Here is a 7,044-nt window from a genome sequence, read left to right on the forward strand (position 1 = left end):
TAATAGTACTATTAGTCTTAATGAGCTCAAGAGTGAAATATATGAGTCTTTAGAGGTAGATAAAACAAAATATGAGATTAATATCAAAATGAAATTCCCAAGTGTAAGAGGTTATAAAGTAGTATCCTTGAGTAATGATCGTAGTTTGAAAGCTATGTGGGCAAGTGTGTGTCAATCGAAAGCGGCATCGATGGATTTGTTTATTGAGTTGATGCCTCTTGAAATAACTCAAACTACTACACAACCCTCTAATTTGTCATTCACAAATATGCTTAGTCAAGTTGAGGATCCAAATTGGTTTTTGTCTTTGTCATCTACTAATGTTGATGAAGCGCCCATTGATGGTAATATTTTTGGAGATGAAATTGAAAATGTGATTGAAGAGGAGGATGCAATGTTGTTGTTGAGTGATGATGATGATATGATAGACCTTGTTTCTCAACCATGTACTAACACCCAATTCATCAAGGTTCATGCTTTAGATGTTGATTATGAAAATAGGTTGTATAAGTCAAGTGTGGCTCCATTTAAGAATGGAGACGAATTTATTGTTGGGCAAGAATTTGCAAGCAAATAGATTTTGCGACAAGTTGTCACATCCTACAATGTTCTTAGAAACCAAGTTTATAAAATTACCGAATCAAGACCTCACACCGTGACTTATAAGTGTAATAGACAACCCTTAGCTTGTAGTTGGTATTTGAGAGCGAGTAAAAAAAACATTTCCATGGATGTTTTCACAATTGTGTCATACAAAGGTCCACATGAAACGTCATGTGTGATTCGGAAACCATCTCTTGATCATCCAAATTTAAGGGGGGAGTTTATTAGCAATGCTATTAAGCATCTAATAACCTCAGCGGCGTAGGTGTGCATGGGTGAATGTATGTGTGAAGGTGATTTTTTTTTTTTTCAAATCCGCAAGTGAAGCCGCTAATATCCTCAGCGGCTTAGGGGGTTTCTTTTTTTTTTAGTGCAAATTACACAAAGCCGCTCAGAACCTCAGTGGCTTTGCCTGTATTTTTTGCATTTCTTGAGTCCAGCGGCTTATGGGGTTTGCTTTTTTTTTGGTGAAAATTACACAAAGCCGCTAAGAACCTCAGCGGCTTTGCCTGTATTTTTTGCATTTCTTGAGTCCAGTACTACTAGATTGTGCAAGCTTTTTTTTTCCAAATCCACATGCAAAGCCGCTATACTTCTTAGCGGTTTCATGTGTTCCATTTTTTTTTTTTTAAAGTTGACAAAGCCGCTATAATCCTTAGCGGCTTTACCTGTTATTTTTGCAATTTTTGAGTCTAGTACAGTGGATTGTGGAAAATGGATGCGTAGTAAAAAAAAAGAAGGAAAGCCGCTAAGAAGATTAGCGGCTTTGTTGAAAATCTGCGGAAAAAAAAATAGTGATGACGTGGACACCATAAACGTAAATAGTTTCAACTCAACACTAATTACCTAATTAATTTGCTTAATAACGCTAATTAACCAAAAAATTCTACTTTTCATGCCATTTAATTTGTTAAACTAGTTTAGATCTCATGCAATTTTTGCACGTCTTTAAAGAAAGAGATATATAAATGAGAAAGAAAATTAAAGCTTAATATTACATTTTTATGTTAACCTTAAAATATGTTATTAGTATTATATAAATGAGAAATAAAATGGAAGCTATATATTCCATTTTTATGTGCATCGTTAAAACGTTCACACTTTTTCATTTCTATAATCGATTGATTTTTTTAATCAAACTATTCGAGTTCAGGGACCCAACATTATTTTAAATAAAATATTTGAGCTTTTCTAATGTTTCTCTATTTTTCAAACTATGGTTTATATTTTTAAAATTTGCAACACTTATACTTTATTTAGTATGATTTCTATCAACAAAACTTATTTTTGACACTCGTATATATCTTGATTTATATGGGGTATCATTTATCAATTTCGAAAAAAAAAAATTAAAGGTATCATTGCCATTAATACTATTTAATATTTGAAAAAAAAAAAATACAAAATCAGTGTTATCCTTTAAATTTTTACATTGTATATGTCTCCTTATTAATGGAAAGTTTGTAGCACCCATAAATACATTTGTTTCCTTATTTAAGCATGGGTGTATTTTGGAGGGAAAATTATAGATAGACTTATTCTTTTAATTTATGGGGATGAGGATGCTGATGATTCTAAGCAGTGACGGCCAGGATTTCCCGGTACAAGGGGAGGGAATTTCAACGGGGGAGAATGAGTAATTTCATAAGGCAAATTTGAAAAACGTTCGAAAGTTTAACTAAAAACTTCGTATTTTTCCTTTTTCAGCGGGAGTTAAGCATGTTTGGTGCACGGTTTTAAGTAACCCAAATTCTCATTTAAGACGACATTATCCGTATTCACAAATTCTTAAAGCTTAAGACATTTTAAGTAGTTAGAATAAAATAAAAGCATAATACATAAAGAAAGTCACGGTTTTATTGTTAAGAAGGATTATGTGCACAAGTGGAATGTCTCATATTTTATTGTTAAGAAGGATATATCTATCTTAAAGAAGACATATTTATTGTTTAAGTATATAACCGGTCAATAGTTATTTTATTGTAGATCTCGTGCACGCACGGTTTTCTAGATTGTAACGTATAGAGAAATTAACGTCTTGTAATTAAATTTTACACAAATTTAATTTTAAATTCTACAATTATTAACGTGTAATATTATTTATTAAGAGATAGAAAGGTGAAAATTTATCATTTTTGGATAGAATATATTTCTATACAAATATTGATAAATAAAAATTATAAATTGACCCGGACAGGCGGACATTACTTGTTTTGCTTATTAGGTTGATTTGGAATATATGCAATAAACCCACTTTGGATTTCTTCAAAAAAAAAAAAAAATATAAGTAGACCAATATCCCCTATATACTAAAAGATTAACTAAGTTAAAAAAAATTCGCCTAAGTTTTGCGTCTAAGACACACTCTACTATATCCTTTTGTAGTCATATTCTTTACCATATATAAGGAATCTCAAAAGATTTCCTCCAATCTTCATTTACTTAAATAAGGAAAAAAATTCATCCCAAACTTTATTTAATTAAATAAGAAAACAAATAAACTATTAATTTTTTATTAAAATATAACTTTTCATCAAGTTAAAACAATTTTTAATTAAAATAAAATACAAGTCTAAATAAAAATTGCTAAACTTTGTTAGAGAATGATTTGACGCATATTACTTGCTCTCTATAAAACAATAATATAAACCGAGATTATTAGATTCGTGGATAGAAAAGAATTCATTAAAACAAGTTGAGAAGTTTATAAAATTAATTTACTAGTTTTGTGATTAAAAACATAATTAATGTATAAATTTCACGATATTAATCAATTTTCTTGATTAAGTTTACAGTTTAATTTTTTTTTCTTATATCAAAATATAATGATGTGAAATATAAAAAAAATTATGAGTTGTTAATTTAGCATGGATAAGTAAAACAAAAAATAAAAACTTAATAAATACCGTGCATTCATTGAGTGAGATCTACACAAGTTTGTATAGAATAAACATAAGTATTAGGCCCGATATTTGAGAATACCCAAACATGTTAGGAGACGGGTTTCTATGTGATTATATAAAGAAATTGATGGGATGAAATTCTATCTATACAATTTAATTAACAGTAGGTCTCATGAGAGACCGTCTCCCACTAATTTAGTGGGAGACAAAATAGAGAAAAAAAAATTTAGTGGGTCCCCTCACCCCATCATGTGAGAGATCTCTCAATAACATTATTGAGAGACCGTTTCTTTGAAGTTTTTGCGTTTAATTTAAAGAGTACCTAAGATGATTACTTAATGCCACGTGTTGAGTTTAATGCCACATAAAATATAAAAATGCCACATACTGCCACGATTTGAGTTTAATGCCACATAAAATGTCACTTAATGCCACGTGTTGAATTTAATGTGATATGTCGAACTTCTAAATCCCTTCAAATCAGTATGACAAAAGATGCAAAAATTTTCAATACAATTTATTTCATAAACGGAAATTTGGATATTAAAGGTCAACATTCAACTCCAACATTAAAGAAACCTTTTATGCATAGTAGAATTTACCCTTTTAAGCAAATTACCGTTCATCCGTAAACTAACCTCTCTTGTTCGCCTAATTGAATAACTGCAATTGTTTTTTCCTAGCTTCTCATATCAATAAGTTTGTTCCGAACAGCTATGAGTGAACAAATCTTCTTGGTGTATGCAGTCGTGAGTAGTTTCTCTTCTTATGAAATTATATCGCCACCGGAGTTTTTAACAACAAAATGCATATAATGCAAAGCATCTCTATACCGTTCTGCTGATTCTCCCATCTTTGCGAGGAACAAGAGCTATTCCGTAGTCATGTTATCGAGCGAGACTGTCCAACCCTAATCAAATATCACAATGAGTTTAACATGAATCAAAGCAAACAACCCAAAACCAAAAGTGAGACTGATCACTCCCACTATAACTCCATAAGGATATCCATCTTATCTCATAACTGTAATCTAGTTATTGTAACTTAGTAGTCTCTCATTAAAGATCGAAACAACAGGTCAAATGATTGATAACATTTCAGCAATAATTAAAACATGTTCAAAATTGAGAAACTTGCATTATCATTTCAACTTGTACTCAAAAATATCACAATGGTTCTCTATTAATCACGATTAACAACACATATTCATCGGCACAAACCCCGTATATTTTACCATACATCTACTATAATATAAACAAGGTTAACCACCCGATTTTCCAATACTAAATCACTGCCAGTCAGTGCTAATCAAATGAACAGCTATCAAATCACATAATTCCGAACATTCACAAAAAGTATATATACAAAGCATATCATGAAACGAAATTGATAATACTGAGTGATTTATCTATTAAATAACGCAATACTTAACTAATCAGTTTCTCATCAAATTAACAGCCATAAATCATCTGATTCCGAACAATCACATGTTATATACGAAGTACTAACCGATAAAAAAAATACATACTTAATAGGTAATAGGTAAATTGAGACACTACATAACTTAAAAAGACTAACTGAGATACAAGACGATAAAGAACACGCATATCTACACCGGGGCGGAAGCAATGAAGCATCATCGCTGTCCTTCCTTTCCTGCACATATAGCAACCAACGTATTATAAGATTCAGTGGTAGTTTGAGGTCAATTTATCTACAATTAGAATATGCATACGTTAAATGCTTGAAATACCGTAGTTTCTTTTTTCCTTTTTCGGTAGAAATGTAAGTTTTTCATTAATAGCAAACGCGAGCCAAATTACACATCAATCGTTTTCAATACAATACAAAGTAAAGAAGAGCATATATATCCTCCTAGTCCTCCTCTCATCTATCGAACCAAGGAAATATCAATCTTCTATTAGCCTCGCTATATCTTTCTTGCATTTGGCCCCTAACATCATCTTAACCCTTTGGACAAGGACACTAGGGCTAATTATGGACCAAGTAAGCCTACAACTATTATGAGCCCACCAAAGATGGTAGTTCTATTGCAAAGCCATCATGATTGCAGCCAACAAATCCTCCCCTTAGACTGCAACCTCACAGTCTCACACAAGTCCACAAAACATAACATAACCTGCATCAGTAGGGATATCATCTCAGTCTGGCACCACATTTTGTGCGTAGTAGAATGCACCCTTTTAATCTAATTACCGTTCATCCGTAAACTAACCCCTTATATTCGCTTAAGGGTAAGATTATTGGTTAAGAAAGAATATTTTTCAAGAAGAGCGGGAGGTCAAAAAGAAATTAACTCCTAGAATCTGAAATAAATTAATTACCTGATTCTGTTGTGGCAACCTAGGTTTTTCAGTAGCAGATCTGCCAACCTCATTGTCCGCAACACTCAAGACTAGCTTGAGGATATGGTTGCTGATGACTGAAAGAATATTAAGAAGATAAGATCAAAAGATATAATGTATATTATGTCTTTGTATTTAGGTAAAATAGATATATTAGTTACCTAATGTGTAGGATGATATCTTGGAGAAGTAGGTAATGTATCTTGTAGGAGTAGTATATATAACCATGTACATCGTTGGTTTTAGGAAAGTAGAATAACATTCACATCATATTAAGAAATTTCACATGGTATCAGAGCACCTTGCGATCCTTTAAATTTTTTTTTTTTTTCTCAGAATTTCGAAAATCACCATGACCGGTGAAATCAGTAACAAAAACAAGGGTATTATCGGTCCAAAGACCATACCCATGACGAGTAGCAGTCGAGGGCGAGGCCGTGGTTCGAACAACCATCAGGCCAATGCTGTTAGTGGTGCGAAAGATGGCGAGTCGACAAGGCAGAACATTCTCTTCACTGATGATGAGATCGAAAAGCTTCGGACTTTATTAAGAGCAAGTCCTGATGGTAATAACAAATTACAAGGTATGAAATTAACTTTACATATTGATTGGCTAATAGACAGTGGGGCGTCCCACCATATGACGGGACGGAGAGAATTGTTGCAAAATACTTGGACCGAGGCAAAGCCTTCACTCGTAAGTTTGCCAGATGGGCGGCAGGTAGAGGCAAGCATACATGGCGAAGTTCGACTCGATGCAAAATTTATTTTGAAAGACGTTTTATTTGTGCCGTCCCTTACTTGCGATCTCATTTCTGTCAAACAGTTAATACATGAAAGCAATTGTTTAATAACATTTTATCCTGATTATTGTGTAATGCAGGACCTGACTACGAGGACGGAGATTGGACGAGGTGAGCATAAAAAAGGGGTATATTACTTTCAGTCGAAGAAGGCCGAAGTAGTGGATCATGTGATAGTGTCTAAGGAGAATTGGCTATGGCACAAAAGGCTAGGGCATCCATCAAAGAGTATTTTTTCTCGTTTTACTAATTTAGTTGGTTGCAATTTAAGTTGGAATTCAGACAATGCTTGCGATTCTTGTTGTAGAGCGAAACAAACTCGTAGTCCTTTTAGGATCAATAATAAATAATGTGATGTCCTGTTTGGCC

The sequence above is a fragment of the Silene latifolia genome, chromosome 8 (assembly GCF_048544455.1).
Source record: "Silene latifolia isolate original U9 population chromosome 8, ASM4854445v1, whole genome shotgun sequence".
Lineage (NCBI taxonomy): Eukaryota > Viridiplantae > Streptophyta > Magnoliopsida > Caryophyllales > Caryophyllaceae > Silene > Silene latifolia.